This window comes from Nomascus leucogenys, chromosome 4 (assembly GCF_006542625.1).
Source record: "Nomascus leucogenys isolate Asia chromosome 4, Asia_NLE_v1, whole genome shotgun sequence".
In the NCBI taxonomy this organism is placed as follows: Eukaryota; Metazoa; Chordata; class Mammalia; order Primates; family Hylobatidae; genus Nomascus; species Nomascus leucogenys.
In genome coordinates, this window is record NC_044384.1 from 83,012,324 (window position 1) to 83,032,877 (window position 20,554).

The window sequence follows — 20,554 nt, forward strand, 5'->3', positions numbered from 1 at the left end:
CAAAGTAATTTATAAATTCAATGCTATCCGCATCAAGCTACCATTGACTTCTCTCACAGAATTAGAAAAAACTACTTTAGGGAGCCAAGATGGCCGAATAGGAACAGCTCCGGTCTCCAGCTCCCAGCCCCAGCGACACAGAAGACGGGTGATTTCTGCATTTCTGCTTGAGGTACTGGTTTCATCTCACTAGGGAGTGCCTAACAGTGGGTGCAGGACAGTCGGTGAAGCGCACTGTGCGCGAGCCGAAGCAGGGCGAGGCATTGACTCACTCGGGAAGCGCAAGGGGTCAGGGAGTTCCCTTTCCTAGTCAAAGAAACGGGAAGCAGATGGCACCTGGAATATCGGGTCAGTCCCACCCTAACTGTGCTTTTCCAACGGGCCTGGAAAACGGCACACTAGGAGATTGTGTCCCGCACCTCGCTTGGAGGGTCCTATGCCCACGGAGTCTCGCTAATTGCTAGCACAGCAGTCTGAGATCAAGCTGTGAGGCGGCAGCGAGGCTGGGGGAGGGGCGCCCGCCATTGCCCAGGCTTGCTTAGGTAAACAAAGCAGCCAGGAAGCTCGAACTGGGTGGAGCCCACCACAGCTCAAGGAGGCCTGCCTGCCTCTGTAGGCTCCACCTCTGGGGGCAGGGCACAGACAAACAAGAACTCTGCAAGAACTTCCACAGACTTAAATGTCCCTGTCTGACTGACAGCTTTGAAGAGAGTAGTGGTTCTCCCAGCACGCAGCTGGAGATCTGAGAACGGTCAGACTGCCTCCTAAAGTGGGTCCCTCACCCCTGAGCAGCCTAACTGGGAGGCACCCCCCCAGTAGGGACAGACTGACACCTCATTCAACCCGGTACTTCTCTGAGACAAAACTTTCAGAGGAACTATCAGACAGCTGAATTTGTGGTCTCACGAAAATCCGCTGTTCTGCAGCCACCGCTGCTGACACCCAGCCAAACAGGGTCTGGAGTGCACCTCTAGTAAACTCCAACAGACCTGCAGCTGAGGGTCCTGTCTGGTAGAAGGAAAACTAACAAACAGAAAGGACATCCACACCAAAAACCCATCTGTACATCACCATCATCAAAGACAAAAAGTAGATAAAACCACAAAGATGGGGAAAAAACAGACCAAAAAAACTGGAAACTCTAAAAAACAGAGCACCTCTCCTCCTCCAAAGGAACACAGTTCCTCACCAGCAACGGAACAAAGCTGGATGGAGGAAGACTTTGATGAGTTGAGAGAAGAAGGCTTCAGACGATCAAACTACTCTGAGCTACGAGAGGAAATTCAAAACAACAGCAAAGAAGTTAAAAACTTTGAAAAAAAATTAGAAGAATGGATAACTAGAATAACCAATGGAGAGAAGGGCTTCAAGGAGCCGATGGAGCTGAAAGCCAAGTTTCGAGAACTACGCGAAGATTGCAGAAGCCTCAGTAGCAGATGCGATCAACTGGAAGAAAGGGTATCGCTGATGGAAGATGAAATGAATGAAATGAAAAGAGAAGGGAAGTTTAGAGAAAAAAGGATAAAAAGAAATGAACAAAGCCTCCAAGAAATTTGGGACTATGTGAAAAGACCAAACCTACGTCTGATTGGTGTACCTGAAAATGATGGGGAGAATGGAACCAAGTTGGAAAGCACTCTGCAAGATATTATCCAGGAGAACTTCCCCAATCTAGCAAGGCAGGCCAGCATTCAGATTCAGGAAATACAGAGAACGCCACAAAGATACTCCTCGAGAAGGGCAACTCCAAGACACATTATTGTCAGATTCACCAAAGTTGAAATGAAAGAAAAAATGTTAAGGGCAGCCAGAGAGAAAGGTCGGGTTACCCACAAAGGGAAGCCCATCAGACTAACAGCTGATCTCTCAGCAGAGACTCTACAAGCCAGAAGAGAGTGGGGGCCGATATTCAACATTCTTAAAGAAAAGAATTTTCAACCCAGAATCTCCTATCCCGCCAAACTAAGCTTCATAAGTGAAGGAGAAATAAAATACTTTACAGACAAGCAAACGCTGAGTGATTTTGTCACCACCAGGCCTGCCCTAAAAGAGCTCCTGAAGGAAGCACTAAACATGGAAAGGAACAACCGGTACCAGCCACTGCAAAAACATGCCAAATTGTAAAGACCATCGAGACTAGTAAGAAACTATAGCAACTAGCGAACAAAATAACCAACTAACATCATAGTGACAGGATCAGATTCACACATAACAATATTAACGTTAAATGTAAATGGGCTAAATGCTCCAATCAAAAGACACAGACTGGCAAACTGGATAAGGAGTCAGGACCCATCAGTGTGCTGTATTCAGGAAACCCATCTCACGTGCAGAGACACACATAGACTCAAAATAAAGGGATGGAGGAAGATCTATCAAGCAACTGGAAAACAAAAAAAGGCAGGGGTTGCAATCCTAGTCTCTGATAAAATAGACTTTCAACCAACAAAGATCAAAAGAGACAAAGAAGGCCATTACATAATGGTAAAGGGATCAATTCATCAAGAAGAGCTAACTATCCTAAATATATATGCACCCAACACAGGAGCACCCAGATTCATAAAGCAAGTCCTGAGTGACCTACTAAGGGACTTAAACTCCCACACAATAATAATGGGAGATTTTAACACCCCACTGTCAGCATTAGACAGATCAACGAGACAGAAACTTAACAAGGATATCCAGGAATTGAACTCAGCTCTACATAAAGTGGACCTAATAGACATCTACAGAACTCTCCACCCCAAGTCAACAGAATATACATTTTTTTCAGCACCACACCACACCTATTCCAAAATTGACCACATAGTAGGAAGTAAAGCTCTCCTCAGCAAATGTAAAAGAACAGAAATTATAACAAACTGTCTCTCAGACCACAGTGCAATCAAACTAGAACTCAGGATTAAGAAACTCACTCAAAACCGCTCTACTACATGGAAACTGAACAACCTGCTCCTGAATGACTATTGGGTACATAATGAAATGAAGGCAGAAATAAAGATGTTCTTTGAAACCAACGAGAACAAAGACACAACATACCAGAATCTCTGGGACACATTCAAAGCAGTGTGTAGAGGGAAATTTATGGCACTAAATGCCCACAAGGGAAAGCAGGAAAGATCCAAAATTGACTCCCTAACATCACAATTAAAAGAACTAGAAAAGCAAGAGCAAACACATTCAAAAGCTAGCAGAAGGCTAGAAATAACTAAAATCAGAGCAGAACTGAAGGAAATAGAGACACAAAAAACCCTTCAAAAAATTAATGAATCCAGGAGCTGGTTTTTTGAAAAGATCAACAAAATTGATGGACCGCTAGCAAGACTAATAAAGAAGAAAAGAGAGAAGAATCAAATAGATGCAATAAAAAACGAAAAAGGGGATATCACCACCGATCCCACAGAAATACAATCTACCATCAGAGAATACTACAAACACCTCTATGCAAATAAACTAGAAAATCTAGAAGAAATGGATAAATTCCTCGACAAATACACCCTCCCAAGACTAAACCAGGAAGAAGTTGAATCTCTGAATAGACCAATAACAGGTTCTGAAATTGAGGCAATAATCAATAGCTTACCAACCAAAAAGAGTCCAGGACCTGATGGATTCACAGCTGAATTCTACCAGAGGTACAAGGAGGAACTGGTACCATTCCTTCTGAAACTATTCCAATCGATAGAAAAAGAGGGAATCCTCCCTAACACATTTTATGAAGCCAGCATCGTCCTGATACCAAAACCTGGCAGAGACATAACCAAAAAAGAGAATTTCAGACCAATATCCTTGATGAACATTGATGCAAAAATCCTCAATAAAATACTGGCAAACCGAATCCAGCAACACATCAAAAAGCTTATCCACCATGATCAAGTGGGCTTCATCCCTGGGATGCAAGGCTGGTTCAACATACGCAAATCAATAAATGTAATCCAGCATATAAACAGAACCAAAGACAAAAACCACATGATTATCTCAATAGATGCAGAAAAGGCCTTTGACAAAATTCAACAACCCTTCATGCTAAAAACTCTCAATAAATTAGGTATTGATGGGACGTATCTCAAAATAATAAGAGCTATCTATGACAAACCCACAGCCAATATCATACTGAATGGGCAAAAACTGGAAGCATTCCCTCTGAAAACTGGCACAAGACAGGGATGCCCTCTCTCACCGCTCCTATTCAACATAGTGCTGGAAGTTCTGGCCAGAGCAATCAGGCAGGAGAAGGAAATAAAAGGTATTCAATTAGGAAAAGAGGAAGTCAAATTGTCCCTGTTTGCAGATGACATGATTGTATATCTAGAAAACCCCATTGTCTCAGCCCAAAATCTCCTTAAGCTGATTAGCAACTTCAGCGAAGTCTCAGGATACAAAATTAATGTACAAAAATCACAAGCATTCTTGTACACCAATAACAGACAAACAGAGAGCCAAATCATGAGTGAACTCCCATTCACAATTGCTTCAAAGAGAATAAAATACCTAGGAATCCAACTTACAAGGGATGTGAAGGACCTCTTCAAGGAGAACTACAAACCACTGCTCAATGAAATAAAAGAGGATACAAACAAATGGAAGAACATTCCATGCTCATGGGTTGGAAGAATCAATATCGTGAAAATGGCCATATTGCCCAAGGTAATTTATAGATTCAATGCCATCCCCATCAAGCTACCAATGACTTTCTTCACAGAATTGGAAAAAACTACTTTAAAGTTCATATGGAACCAAAAAAGAGCCCGCATCGCCAAGTCAATCCTAAGCCAAAAGAACAAAGCTGGAGGCATCACGCTACCTGACTTTAAACTATACTACAAGGCTACAGTAACCAAAACAGCATGGTACTGGTACCACAACAGAGACATAGATCAATGGAACAGAACAGAGCCCTCAGAAATGATGCCGCATAGCTACAACTATCTGATCTTTGACAAACCTGACAAAAACAAGAAATGGGGAAAGGATTCCCTATTTAATAAATGGTGCTGGGAAAACTGGCTAGCCATATGTAGAAAGCTGCAACTGGATCCCTTCCTTACACCTTATACAAAAATTAATTCAAGATGGATTAAAGACTTATATGTTAGACCTAAAACCATTAAAATCCTACAAGAAAACCTAGGCGATACCATTCAGGACATAGGCGTGGGCAAGGACTTCATGTCTAAAACACCAAAAGCAATGGCAACAAAAGCCAAAATCGACAAATGGGATCTCATTAAACTAAAGAGCTTCTGCACAGCAAAAGAAACTATCATCAGAATGAACAGGCAACCTACAGAATGGGAGAAAATTTTTGCAACCTACTCATCTGACAAAGGGCTAATATCCAGAATCTACAATGAACTCAAACAAATTTACAAGAAAAAAACAAACAACCCCATCAAAAAGTGGGCAGAGGACATGAACAGACACTTCTCAAAAGAAGACATTTATGCAGCCAGAAAACACATGAAGAAATGCTCATCATCACTGGCCATCAGAGAAATGCAAATCAAAACCACAGTGAGATACCATCTCACACCAGTTAGAATGGCCATCATTAAAAAATCGGAAACAACAGGTGCTGGAGAGGATGTGGAGAAATAGGAACACTTTTACACTGTTGGTGGGACTGTAAACTAGTTCAACCATTGTGGAAGTCAGTGTGGCGATTCCTCAGGGATCTCGAACTAGAAATACCATTTGACCCAGCCATCCCATTACTGGGTATATACCCAAAGGACTATAAATCATGCTGCTATAAAGACACATGCACACGTATGTTTATTGCGGCACTATTCACAATAGCAAAGAGTTGGAACCAACCCAAATGTCCAACAACGATAGACTGGATTAAGAAAATGTGGCATATATACACCATGGAATACTATGCAGCCATAAAAAATGATGAGTTCGTGTCCTTTGTAGGGACATGGATGAAACTGGAGAACATCATTCTCAGTAAACTATCGCAAGGACAAAAAACCAAACACCGCATGTTCTCTCTCATAGGTGGGAATTGAACAATGAGAACTCATGGACACAGGAAGGGGAACATCACAATCCGGGGACTGTTGTGGGGTGGGGGGAGGGGGGAGGGACAGCATTGGGAGATACACCTATTGCTAAATGACGAGTTAATGGGTGCAGGAAATCAACATGGCACATGGATACATATGTAACAAACCTGCACATTGTGCACATGTACCCTAAAAACCTAAAGTATAATAATAAAAAAAATAAATAAAAAAAAAAAAAAATAAAAAAAAAAAAAAAGAAAAAGAAAAAAACAAACAACCCCATCAAAAAGTGGGCAGAGGACATGAACAGACACTTCTCAAAAGAAGACATTTATGCAGCCAGAAAACACATGAAGAAATGTTCATCATCACTGGCCATCAGAGAAATGCAAATCAAAACCACAGTGAGATACCATCTCACACCAGTTAGAATGGCCATCATTAAAAAATCAGGAAACAACAGGTGCTGGAGAGGATGTGGAGAAATAGGAACACTTTTACACTGTTGGTGGGACTGTAAACTAGTTCAACCATTGTGGAAGTCAGTGTGGCGATTCCTCAGGGATCTCGAACTAGAAATACCATTTGACCCAGCCATCCCATTACTGGGTATATACCCAAAGGACTATAAATCATGCTGCTATAAAGACACATGCACACGTATGTTTATTGCGGCACTATTCACAATAGCAAAGAGTTGGAACCAACCCAAATGTCCAACAACGATAGACTGGATTAAGAAAATGTGGCACATATACACCATGGAATACTATGCAGCCATAAAAAATGATGAGTTCGTGTCCTTTGTAGGGACATGGATGAAACTGGAAAACATCATTCTCAGTAAACTATCGCAAGGACAAAAAACCAAACACCGCATGTTCTCACTCATAGGTGGGAATTGAACAATGAGAACTCATGGACACAGGAAGGGGAACATCACACTCCGGGGACTGTTGTGGGGTGGGGGGAGGGGGGAGGGACAGCATTAGGAGATACACCTAATGCTAAATGACGAGTTAATGGGTGCAGGAAATCAACATGGCACATGGATACATATGTAACAAACCTGCACATTGTGCACATGTACCCTAAAACCCTAAAGTATAATAAAAAATAAATAAATAAATAAATAAATCAGGGATATTAATTATCTCATATCAGTAAAAGAAAAAAAAAAAAAAAAACTACTTTAAAGTTCATATGGTACCAAAAAAGAGCCCATATAACCAAGACAATCCTAAACAAAAAGAATGAATCTGGAGGCATCACGCTACCTGACTTCACACTATACTACAAGGCTAAAGTAACCAAAACAACATGGTACTGGTACTGAAACAGATATATAGACTAATGGAACAGAACAGAGGCCTCAGAAATACCACCACACATCTACAACCATCTGATCTTTGACAAACCTGACAGAAACAAGCAATAGGGAAAGGATTCCCTATTCAATAAATGGTGCTGGGAAAACTGGCTAGCCATATGCAGAAAACAGAAACTGGATCCCTTTACACCTTATACAAAAATGAGCCCAAGATGGATTAAAGATTTAAATGTAAGAACTAAAACCATAAAAAATCCTAAAAGAAAACCTAGTCAATACCCTCCAGGACATAGGCATGGGCAAAGACTTCATGACTAAAACACCAAAAGCAATTGCAACAAAAGCCAAAATTGACAATGGGATCTAATTAAACTAAAGAGCTTCTGCACAGCAAAAGAAATGATCATCAAAGCGAATGGGCAATCTACAGAATGGGAGAAAATTTTTGCAATCTATCCATCTGACAAAGGGCTAATATCCCGAATCTACAAGGAACTTAAACACATTTACAAGAAAAAAATACCTCATCAAAAAGTGGGCAAAGAATATGAACAGGCACTTCACTAAAGAAGACATTTATGTGGCCAACAAACATATGAAAAAAAGCTCATCATCACTGGTCATTAGAGAAATATGAATCAAAACCACAATGAGATACCATCTCATGCCAGTTAGAATGGTGATCATTAAAATGTCAGGAAACAACAGATGCCGGAGAGGATTTGGAGAAATAGGAACACTCTTACACTGTTAGTGGGAGTGTAAATTAGTTCAATCATTGTGGAAGACAGCATGGCAATTCCTCAAGGATCTAGAACCAGAAATACCATTTGACCCAGCTATCCCACTACTGGGTATATTCCCAAAGGAATATAAATCATTCTACTATAAAGACACATGTACATGTATGTTTATTGCAGCACTATTCACAACAGCAAAGACTTGGAACCAACTCAAATGCCCATCAATGTTAAACTGGATAAAGAAAATGTAGCATATATACACCATGGAATACTATGCAGTCATAAAAAAGAATGAGTTCATGTCCTTTGCAGGGACATGGATGAAGCTGGAAACCATCATTCTCAGCAAACTAACACAGGAACAGAAAACCAAACACTGCATGTTTTCACTCATAAGTAGGAGTTGAACAATGAGAACATATGGGCACAGGGAGGGGAAAAATCACACACCAGGGCCTGTCAAGGGGTGAGGTACAAAGGGAGGGATAGCATTAGGAGAAATATCCAATGTAGACAACGGGTTGATCGGTGCAGCAAACCACCATGGCACATGTATGCCTATGTAACAAACCTGCATGTTCTGTACATGTATCCCAGAACTTAAAGTATAATAAAAAATAAATATGTAAATAAATAACAAATAAATAAATAAGAGTAAAGTATGAATTTGGTGGTGAAGTATAATGATCATAAGTAGAAAAATTCGATTGTGGGAAGGAAGGTGGCCCGTTTTTCTTTCAGTTGCTTGTGGGTGGTAGAGGCGTTCTTCAAGCACCTAATTAATACTTTCATTCTGGTTATCATTCTGTATTAGGATGGCCAATGAGTTTTTTTTTCATTTACTGGCGCATTATAATATTTTTTCAAATTAAATTTTATAAAAGAAAAAGAAACCAGTCTAAGAACTGATGATTATGCTTATGTCAGAAGGGAAATATTTGAAATTATAGAAAATCATATCTCCCAATTGTATTAGAGCTCTTTCAGGACAGGCATACTCATAGCCCCTTGAAAGGAAGCTCTTTCAATAATCTTCCTCTAAGCAACATAGCTATCAATAATTTTGGACAGTCATCTTATATAAAACAAGACCTAATTAATTCATTGAATTAAGTTCCCTGGACCAGGTTCCTAGACCAAGGTAGTGCCTGAAACAAGGATAGATTATTCATCTGTGATCAGGTGATTTACAGGACAAATTGGCATAAAAATCACCGTGGAAAGAGGTATCCAACTGTACTCCTTCAGCTGCTCTTGTGAAAATCCAGGCTCATTTCCAAGCAGCAGGCCTCTAAACATGTGAACTAGTCTAGCTCCTATAACTTCCAGTTATATACATTCTGCCTAGTGTTACCCCTTCATCTATCACTTCCATTTATGAATCTTGTAATCTGAGTTGGGAACTAAAACATATGAAAGAGGTTCTAGATTCCTACTTTTACCACTATCAACTCAAGCATCTAATATAATATAAGTCACGTGTTTGACAGCAGCAGTTGTAGAAACTAGTCGCCAACCCAAATTATGTCATTTGAAGGCACCAGGGGCCTTCCATAGGCACATTCAGAGAGCCCCTGAATGGACTTGTACTTTCCATATTATAATCTGTAAAGGGAAATCAGTGGATGCCTTTTCAGCAAGAGATTCACATTTCTTTTGTTTGTTCTTCTCCAGTTTTTACAATCCTCCAATTACTGATGCTATTCCTCTCAAATTTGTTATCTGACATTTGTCCTTGGATGTGGCACTGGTATTTCCTTAACAGATACTAGGTCCTGGTGAAGATGAGACTGCTCACATGCATTTCCTTAAACATGGCTCTCAAGTACAGTTTCTCTCCATCTGTAAACCTGTGAACTAAACAGATAAGCTTTCTGTCCCCTACACATTACTCAGAGAGTGGAGTGATGAGCACAGTATAACCAACACAGACATTTCTATTCAAAGAGATGTAATGCAAAGTACAGAGAAGTCATTGATCCAGAACAGTTCTGAAACCCAGCTGGGAAAATGTTACAGGTTCCATGACTAAGACCCATCCATACCTTCCCCAAGAGTTGTTCTATATGACTCCTGGCTACATCCTCCCGATTCTTTGTTCTGCCTTCTAAGTCATCCTTTCATTTTCATTAAAATTGACATATAGCTGAAGACATGTAGTTTTCTCAGCCTGATTCTTATCAGTAATGTTTGAGGGTCCAATGGTCTATTTTCATTACGTACCGTCTCTGTCCATTTCTGTCCAAAGTGGTAGTGTTTCTCCTGATATAATTCTATTAAAAATTTCCTGGGTCTTTTTGAATCTTATTGGAGGATCTGCTCATTAAATAAAAGACATCTAAAAATCTCCCCAAGTAAGCCCATCTCTTTATTATGCTTCTATCAAGAAACAATGCCCTTACGCTTCTTTAAAGTGATGTTTTTATTGAAAGAATCTGTGAGTCATAACATCAAAATATTTAGAGAACCTTTTGAACTGAGTAATAATCTGGGGCATCATGTAAGATAGCTTTGATGTTTAAACAAAGGTTTTTTAAATTTGTGTGGGTACATGGTGTACATATTTATGGAGTACATAAGATGCTTTGATACAGGCATGAGATATGTTATAATTACATCATGGAGAATGAGGTATTCATCCCCTCAAGCATTTATCCTTTGTGTTACAAGCAACTCAATTGTACTCTTTTAGTTATATTATGATGTACAATTCACTTATTATTGACTATGGTCACTCTGTTGGGCTATCAAATACTAGGTCTTATTCACTCATTCCATTTTTTGTACTCATTAACTATCCCTACCTCCCCCCAACCCCAGTCCTCCCACTACATTTCCCAGCCTCTGATAACCATCCTTCTGTTCTCTATCTCCATGAGTTCAATTGTTTTGATTTTTAGATCTCACAAATAAGTAGGAACATGTGACGCTTACCTTGCTGCGGCTTATTTCACTTAGCATAATGAGCACCAGTTCCGTTTAACAATAGATTTTTTTTTAACATTCAACTCCCAGCTTATTCATGTTTGACATTTCCTTCTTTTCTCTCTTTGCTTGCATTTTACTCTAAGCGGCAATATGAAACCAGGCTGTATTTTTAGCACTCAACCCAGAAATCTCCTTATCAACAACACCCAGTTCATTAGGCATGTTTTCTGCTTTCCACATACCATATGGAAGAATATTGCTAAACATCTGCTATTCATAACAAGAAGTCCTTTCCTCCAGTTTCCATGTTTTTCACATTGCTTTAAGTCTCACAACTGCCTAAAAATCACATAATGCTTCTAAAAATATTTTCAAGGCTGTTCAAGCTTTATATAACTTTCTCATCAAAATCTTTCTAGTTGCAGACCACTACCCACTTCCAAAGCCACTTTCATGTGTAGAGATATTAGGGTAGCACTCTGCTCCTAGTGTTAAAAGAGGTATGAATTACTTATCACTGCAAAACAAATCATCCCAATACCTAGCCCGTTATACAACAAACATTTACCTTGCACAGTTTCTGAGGGTCTAGCATCCTAAAGCAACTTAACCAGATACCTCTGGTTCAAGGTCTTTTATGATGTTGCAGTCAAGGTGTCAGCAGGGGTTGAATTTGTCTAAAGGACTGACTGGTGCTGGAGGATCTGCCTCAAGATGGCTCACTGTCTAGCTGCTGTTGGAAGAAGGCTTCAGTTCCTTGCCACAAAGGCCTGTCCTCAGGGAATGTCCTCATGGTATGGCATCTTGCTTTCCTAGGAGTAAATAACCCAAGAGGCAGAGCCAACCTGCCTTCTTATGACTGTCTGCAAAGCCACACACCATCACTTCTGTTTTGTTCAGTTACTCAGAAGTGAGTCACCACATCCAGCCCACACTCAAGTAGAAGAGAATTAAGCTCTAATTTTTAAAGACAGGATTATTAAACTATAAGTGCATATATTTCTTTTCAAAACCACAAACTGCATCACTGTTCAACTTCTACCTTTGCCCAGTCCTGTGTTCCTTATATGCTTACAAATGTTGGTTCTAAGAGCACCCGAAAAAAAACCTTCCTGCATGTACACTTCTGCCTCAGACTCTCTTTCTCAGGGAACCAACCCAAAGAAACCTATGGCAATGGCTAGCAAAACACAGCAATGCTTTGGGCAAAATAGATGGGCTACCAACAAGAGTATTACTATTATATACAATCAAAAGAAGTCAGGAAGGATAATCAACAATTCGAGAGAAGATTGCCTGATAAAAAATTATGGTTTCTTTTTTAATTTCCACATCAGAGCCAGGTCTCAGAACCCAAAACCACTGGATGAAGGAGAAGTTGTATCCCTAGAAGGAAGACCTCTGAAACTCCAGAGGAATTGCATATTTAAATGATTCCTCCAGACCTTCCCAAAGAAATCTATGCCATTTACTTGCATGAACATGCACTGGAAACATTTTGAGGACTGCTGGGCACAGAGTTCATGGTGACATAAATATTCAGTGACTCAAAGAGTCATCATGCTGCCATTTTAAAGCAGGAGTTTTGGGAGTGATGTAATAGAGTATCACAACCAAAGCCTCAAAGGAGTTATTCCCCTATTCCTTCCTGAATAATGGGATTCACCATACTTGATGACTTGCAGAACACCCACAGGTCCTTGACCTGTGGAATAAGAACTACCAAGGTCAAAAATGTCAAGTGGACACAAGAAAACTGTATCTCACTCCCTCCCAAAATAGTAAATCAAAAACAACAGTGTGTTCCTAGTGAATAACAACTTTTCTACCCTTAAAAGCTTAAAGTACACAGGGGTTGTAGTCTCCAGTATGTCTCCATCTAATTGTTTGCAAGGCCAGACTTAAGTCCATTTGAGTCTGGCCCTGAAAATAATTGACTGATTGTCTTAGTCTGTTTAGTGTTGCTATAATAGAATATGTGAGGCTAAGTAATTTATAAAGAGAAGAGGTTTATTTAGCACCCAGTTATGTGGGTTAGGAAGTTCAAGGGTCTTACCATGGCTTCTGGCAAGGGCTTTCATGCAGAGAAGGACAAAGAGGAAATGCACATGTTTGAAGAAACAAAACCCAAGGGGCACACTGACTTTGTAACAACCATCTCAGCTCCAGAGCTCCCCAGAGCTTGGCCTTTGCTGTAACTGCATCACAGTTCAGGTTCTCCCTCTGCCCAATCCTGTTCCTCCACCTTCCCCAGTAAATTTCATGCCCACAAACCTCAGACTCAGAGTCTGTTTCACAGGGAGCCTGGCCAGTAGATTCTGTATAATGTTGGACTGAAATGAAACTATAAAAACTGAAAACCCCAAAACACATATTTCCTATAGAGAAGGGGAAGATCTGTTAACAGGTTCTACCCATGTGTCTCACTACGAAACTTCTTTAAGGAATTCCAGCCATGAATCTAGACAGAAGGACCAGCTGTTGTGCACTAGAGCATATTCTGGGTCCTGTTGGAAGAAAAGGAGCAAGAAACTAAGATTGTGAGGTGTACCATGGTCCTGTGCTGTTTCCATCCACCTGACGCTTTCACTTCCTTCACCACAATGATCACATGGCTCTGGAGAACTGACCAATCACGTTATTTTGAAGCTTATGTCATGAAGCCCTAAATCCAGCTGTACTATTTTCTACTCCAGGATTTGATACTCACTTAAACCAGGAAGTTCCTCACTTTGCTTAAGGTATTTTGTTTGCTGTCCCTTGCAACTAAGAGAGTCCTAACACAGGTCTACTTATTAGCCCTGGGAATACCTAGAGAGATTAGACTAATGAAGCCTCTAACAGGTTCACTTCTCATATTTGGAAATGGACAGATCACTAAAGCCACACACACCCTTTTCTTTCTATTCTTTTCTTAATATCATACATCTGCCAGGCTCCTTGTGTTAAGAGTCTGGGTGTAGGTTCTTGATGGACAAGCCCTGATGAGCCTTGCCCACACCCCTTCCTGAGCCCAGCCTTGTAGAGCAGTAGTCCTAAGTGTGAGCCCCCAAAACCCTGTTTAATCAATGATCTATAGGCAGTTATCAGAGTGCTGTTCTCCTGTTGCCCTGTGAAGTGACAGGGCTTTGGGGAAGGTGCTCAGGGCTGCAGTGGACCCCTCTCCACAGGGTACAGAGGTATGGAAGAACAGAGTCCTCGGCATCTGCATTTGAGCAAGACACAGAAATTTCTTGTTATATTTGCCTCAGCTGAGATGGTGGTAAAGTTTGTGCCACTACAGTTGTGTCAGACTGGGCTCCCTGAGACATTAAAGCTGCCCTCTTGATAGGTTTCACTATCCAGGCAAGTTCTGCCACAGCCACAAGGTTGGCACTCTCTGTGCTACATCAACACCAAAAGACTGATTAGCACTGAGGAGTTTCTGAGGTTCCACAGCTTTCTACTTCCTCCCTGGACTGAATTCTCACCCCAGCCCTCATAAAGAAGACACGCCTTCTTGCTTCCACTCTTGTAAGCAGACGTTGAATGTGGGTAATCAAAACTCAGTGTCTATACCCTGCAGAGAACTACCATCCCAAGGGTGCCAACAATCAGTTTTGTAAGTTTATCCTACTCGCTGATATATGCTACTACTCACTTGATAGTGGGATTATATGCAATTGACCCTGCCCCTGCTAGAGAGCCCTGTGGGTGGCATAGCACTTTGCCATGGCCCAAATTGTCTCTATTGTGATGCATCATTTGTCCTTAACTACCCATTTCCTCTGTTTTTCTCTTGGTCTATTGTAAATCAGCATTTGATTTTAATTTCCTTATTCTATAAATTTTCACTCAGTTAAAGCACCGCCAAAGCTGGTTGAAGGGGGAGTCTGTTGAAGAGGGCCACAAAGTCTGCAATAGTAGAAATAATGGAGATGAACACATAGCAATGGAGTGAGTGAATGTCCTCATCGAGTTGTTTCTAAAATGTGCAAAACAGTGCCTGGCACAGTGGAAACACTTGAATGTCACCATGGTTGTCCTTATTTTATTCCTATTGACTCTTTGTTGGCAAAGCATGTCAGTGAAGGCTTGCAATCCAACAGGTGTCTCTTCAGCTTTCTGCAGAAAGCTATGGACCCTGTTTCAGTCAGAGCTACTGCATTTATTTTATCTCTTTTTCACATTGGACAGCTCAGTGATACACTCCAGAAGACGGGGTTCTGCTGCAAAAGAAAAGTGTAGCTCTGGAAAATCACTGGAGGCTACAGTTCCTCATCTTTCCAACACAGAACCTACCGCCAACCCTGACCACAGCTCACGGGTTCAGGCAAAGCTGGGGGCAGCCACCTTTCATCAGGACAAAAAGACAAGAAATCTGTGGCCTCCACTTATTTGTTTTCAAAAGCCATTCTTTTTGAAGCAAAGCTTCTTTTTGAAGTATCAAAAATTAATCATTTACAAAGCATCCCCCATATTTTTATAAACTCAGAAATGTTTTAACTTTGAAGTTGAAATTTAATATTTTTTAAACAAATGTAAAAATTGATCTTTTTATATTTCACCTAGAAAACTGAATAATCTGAATTATCAGGAATATTTTTTCACTTTTATTTTTATTTTAAGTAAAAACTTTGCAATGGAAAACAAAATAGTACATAGAAATATTTTGTAAACTATAGGATAATTTGAAAACACTAATTACATGTTTTTGTTTTTTACTTCAAGTTCTGGGATACATTGCTGAACATGCAGGTTTGTTACATAGTTATACATGTGCCACGGTGGTTTGCTGCACCTATCAACCCATCATCTAGGTTTTAAGCCCTGCATGAATTAGGTGTTTGTCCTAATGCTTCCCCTCCCCTTTCTGCCCACCCCCTGACAGACCCTGGTGTGTGATGTTCCCCTCCCTGTGTCCATGTGTTCTCATTGTTCATCTCCCACTTATGAGAACATGTGGTGTTTGGTTTTCTCTTCCTGTGTTAGTTTGCTGAGAATGATGGTTTCCAGCCTCATCCATGTCCCTGCAAAGGACATGAACTCCTTCTTTTTTATGGCTGCATAGGATTCCATGGTGTATATTTGCCACATTTTCTTTATCCAGTCTAACATTGATGGGCATTTGGGTTGGTTCCAAGTCTTTGCTACTGTGAATAGTGCTGCAATAAACATACATATGCATGTGTCTTTATAGTAGAATGATTTATAACCTTTGGGTACTCAGTAATGGGATTGCTGGGTCAAATGGTATTTCTGGTTCTAGATCTTTGAGGAATTGCCACACTGTCTTCCACAGTGGTCGAACTATTTTACACTCCCACCAACAGTGTAAAAGCATTCCTATTTCTCCACATCCTCACCAGCATCTGTTGTTCCCAGACTTTTTAATGACTACCATCCTAACTGGCGTGAGATGGTATCTCACTGTGGTTTTGATTTGTATTTCTCTAATGACCAGTGATGATGAGCTTTTTTTCATATGTTTGTTGGCCACATAAATGTCTTCTTTTGTGAAGTGTCTGTTCATACCCTTCACCCACTTTTCGATGGAGTTTTTTCTTGTAAATGTGTTTAAGTTCCTTGTAGATTCAGGATATTAGCCCTTTGTCAGATAGATAGATGGCAAAAATTTTCTCCCGTTCTGTAGGTTGCCTGTTCACTCTGATGACAGTTTCCTTTGCTGTGCAGAAGGTCTTTAATTAGATCCTATTTGTCAATTTCAGAATTTTAGTTTTTGTTGCAATTGCTTTTTGTGTTGTACTCATTAAGTCTTTGCCCATGCCTGTGTCCTGAATGGTATTGCCTAGGTTTTCCTCTAGGGTTTTTATGGTTTTAGGTTTTATGTTTATGTCTTTAATCCATCTTGAGTTAATTTTTGTATGAAGTGTAAGGAAGGGGTCCAGCTTCAGTTTTTTGCATATGGCTAGCCAGTTTTCCCAGCACCAATTATTAAATAAGAAATCCTTTCCCCATTGCTTGTTTTTGCCAGGTTTGCTGAAGATCAGATAGTTATAGATGTGTGATGTTATTTCTGAGGCCTCTGTTCTGTTCCATTGGTCTATATATCTGTTTTGATACCAGTACCATGCTATTTTGGTTACTGTAGCCTTGTATTATAGCTTGAAGTCAGGTAGGGTGATGCCTTCAGCTTTGTTCTTTTTGCTTAGGATTGTCTTGGCCATGCAGCCTCTTTTTTGGTTCCATATGAAATTTAAAGTAGTTCTTTCTAATTCTGTGAAGAAAGTCAATGGTAGTGTGATGGGAATATCATTGAATCTATAAATTACTTTGGGCAGTATGGCTATTTTCATGATATTGATTCTTCCAACCATGAGGAGGGAATGTTTTTCCGTTTGTTTGTGTCCTCTCTTATTGAGCAGTGGTTTGTAGTTCTCCTTGAAGAGGTCCTTCACATCCTTTTTAAGTTGTATTCCTAGGTATTTTATTTTCTTTGTAGCAATTGTGAATGGGAGTTCACTGATGATTTGCCTGTTTGTCTATTATTGGTGTATAAGAATGCTTGTGATTTTTGCACATTGATTTTATCTCCTGAGACTTTGCTGAAGTTGTTTATCAGCTTAAGAAATTTTGGGACTGAGACAATGGGGTTTTCTAAATATACAATCATGTCATCTGCAAACAGAGACAATTTGACTTCCTCTCTTCCTGTTTAAATACCCTTTATTTCTTTCTCTTGCCTCATTTCCCTGGCCAGAAGTTCCAATACTATATTGAATAGGAGTGGTGAGAAGGGGTGTGTTTGTCTTGTGTCAGTTTTCAAAGGGAATGCTTCCAGCTTTTGCCCATTCAGTACGATATTGGCTGTGGGTTTGTCATAAATAGCTCTTATTATTTTGAGATATGTTCCATCAATACCTAGTTTATTGAGAGTTTTTAGCATGAAGGGGTGTTGAATTTTATCAAAGGCCTTTTCTACATCTATTGAGTGTTTGTCATTGATTCTGTTTATGTGATGGATTATGTTTATTGCTTTGTGTATTTGAACCAGCCTTGCATCCCAGGGATGAAGCCAACTTGATCATGGTGAATAAGCTTTTTGACGTGCTGCTGGATTCGGTTTGCCAGTATTTTATTGAGGATTTTCGCATCAATGTTCATCAGGGATATTGGCCTGAAATGTTCTTTTTTTGTTGTGTCTCTGCCTGGTTTTGGAATCAGGATGATGCTGGCCTCATAAAATGAGTTAGGGAGGAATCCCTCTTTTTCTATTGTTTAGAATACTTTCAGAAGGAATGATACCAGCTCTTCTTTGTACCTCTGGTAGAATTTGGCTGTGGATCCATCTGGTCCTGGGCTTTTTTTGGTTGATAGGCTATTAATTACTGCCTCAATTTCAGAACTTGTTATCAGTCTATTCAGGGATTCAACTTCTTCCTGGTTTAGTCTTTGGAGGGTGTATGTGTCCAGGAATTTATCCATTTTTTCTAGATTTTCTAGTTTATTTGCATAGAGGTGTTTCTAGTATTCTCTGATGGTAGTTTGTATTTCTGTGGGACCAGTGGTGATATCCTGTATGTCAGGCCTCTGAGCCTAAGCTAAGCCATCATATTCCCTGTGACCTGCATGTATACATCCAGATGGCCTGAAGTAACTGAAGAATCACAAAAGAAGTGATATTTAAATGGCCTGTTCCTGCCTTAACTGATGACATTCCACCGCAAAAGAAGTGAAAATGGCCAGTCCTTGCCTTAACTGATGACATTAGCTTGTGAAATTCCTTCTCCTGGCTCAAAAAGCTCCCCCACTGAGCACCTTGTGACCCCCATTCCTGCCCACCAGAGAACCCCCCTTTGACTTTAATTTTCCTTTACCTACCCAAATCTTATAAAACAGCGCCACCCTTATCTCCATTCGCTGACTCTCTTTTCAGACTCAGCCCGCCTGCACCCAGGTGAAATAAACAGCCTTGTTGCTCACACGAAGCCTGTTTGGTGGTTGCTTCACACGGACGCGCATGAAATTTGGTGTCGTGACTCAGATCAGGGGACCTCCCTTGCGAGATCAATCCCATCCTCCTACTCTTTGCTCCATGAGAAAGATCCACATACGACCTCAGGTCCTCAGACCAACCAGCCCATGGAATATCACACCAATTTTAAATCAGGTAAGCGACCTCTTTCTACTCTCTTCTCCAACCTCTCTCACTATCCCTCAACCTCTTTCTCCTTTCAATCTTGGCACCACACTTCACTCCCTCCCTTCTCTTAATTTCAGTTCCTTTCCTTTTCTTGTAGAGACAGGAGACGCATTTTATCCCTGGACCCAAACAAAACTCCAGCACCGGTCACAGACTCAGGAAGACAGTCTTCCCTTGGTGTTTAATCACACCTGGATGCCTGCCTGATTGTTCACCCACATTTCAGAAATGTCTGACCACACAAGGATGCCTGCCTTGGTCCTTTACCCTTAGTGGCAAGTACTGCTTTTCTGGGGGGCAAGAACCCCATGACCCCTTCTCTCTGTGTCTCTACCCCTTCTCCACTTTTCTGGGGGGCAAGAACACCCCCAACCCCTTCTCTCCATGTCTCTACCCCTTCTCTTCTTTTCTGGGGGGCAATAACCCCCTGACCCCTTCTCTCCATGTCTCTACCCCTTCTCCACTTTCCTGGGGGGCAAGCACCCCCCACCCCTTCTCTCCATGTCTCTACTCTCTCTTTTCTCTGGGCTTGCCTCCTTCACTATGGCAGGCTTCCACCCTCCATTCCTCCTTCTTCTCCCTTAGCCTGTATTCTCAAGAACTTAAAACTGTCAGGCCTCTGAGCCCAAGCTAAGCCATCATATCCCCTGTGACATGCAAGTACACATCCAGATGGCCGGTTCCTGCCTTAACTTATGATAATCCATCACAAAAGAAGTTAAAATGGCCTGTTCCTGCCTTAACTGATGACATTACCTTGTGAAATTCCTTCTCCTGGCTCATCCTGGCTCAAAAGCTCCCCCACTGAGCACCTTGTGACCCCCACCCCTGCCAGCCAGAGAATGACCCCCCCCACTTTGACTGTAATTTTCCTTTACCTACCCAAATCTCATAAAACAGCCCACTCCTATCTCCCTTCACTGACTCTCTTTTCAGACTCAGCCCGCCTGCACCCAGGTGAAATAAACAGCCTTGTTGTTCACACAAAGCCTGTTTGGTGGTCTCTTCACATGGACACAAGTGAAAAAACCTCTTCAACTCACACATGACCTAAAACCTAAATGCCTTATTTTCTTCTGCAACACCCCTTGACCCCAACACAAACTCGACAGTGGTTCCAAATAGCCAGAAAATGGCACTTTCAATTTTTGCACCCTACAAAATCTAGATAATTCTTGTCATAAAATGGGCAAACGGTCTGAGGTGCCTGACATCCAGGCATTCTTTTACACATTGGTCCCTCCCTAGTCTCTGTTCCCAGTGCAACTTGTCCCAAATCTTGCTTCTTTCCCTCCCGCCTGTCCCATCAGTCCCAACCCCAAGCATCACTCAGTCTTTCCAATCTTCCTTTTCTACAGACCCATCTGACCTCTCCCCTCCTCCCCAGGCTGAGCTAGGT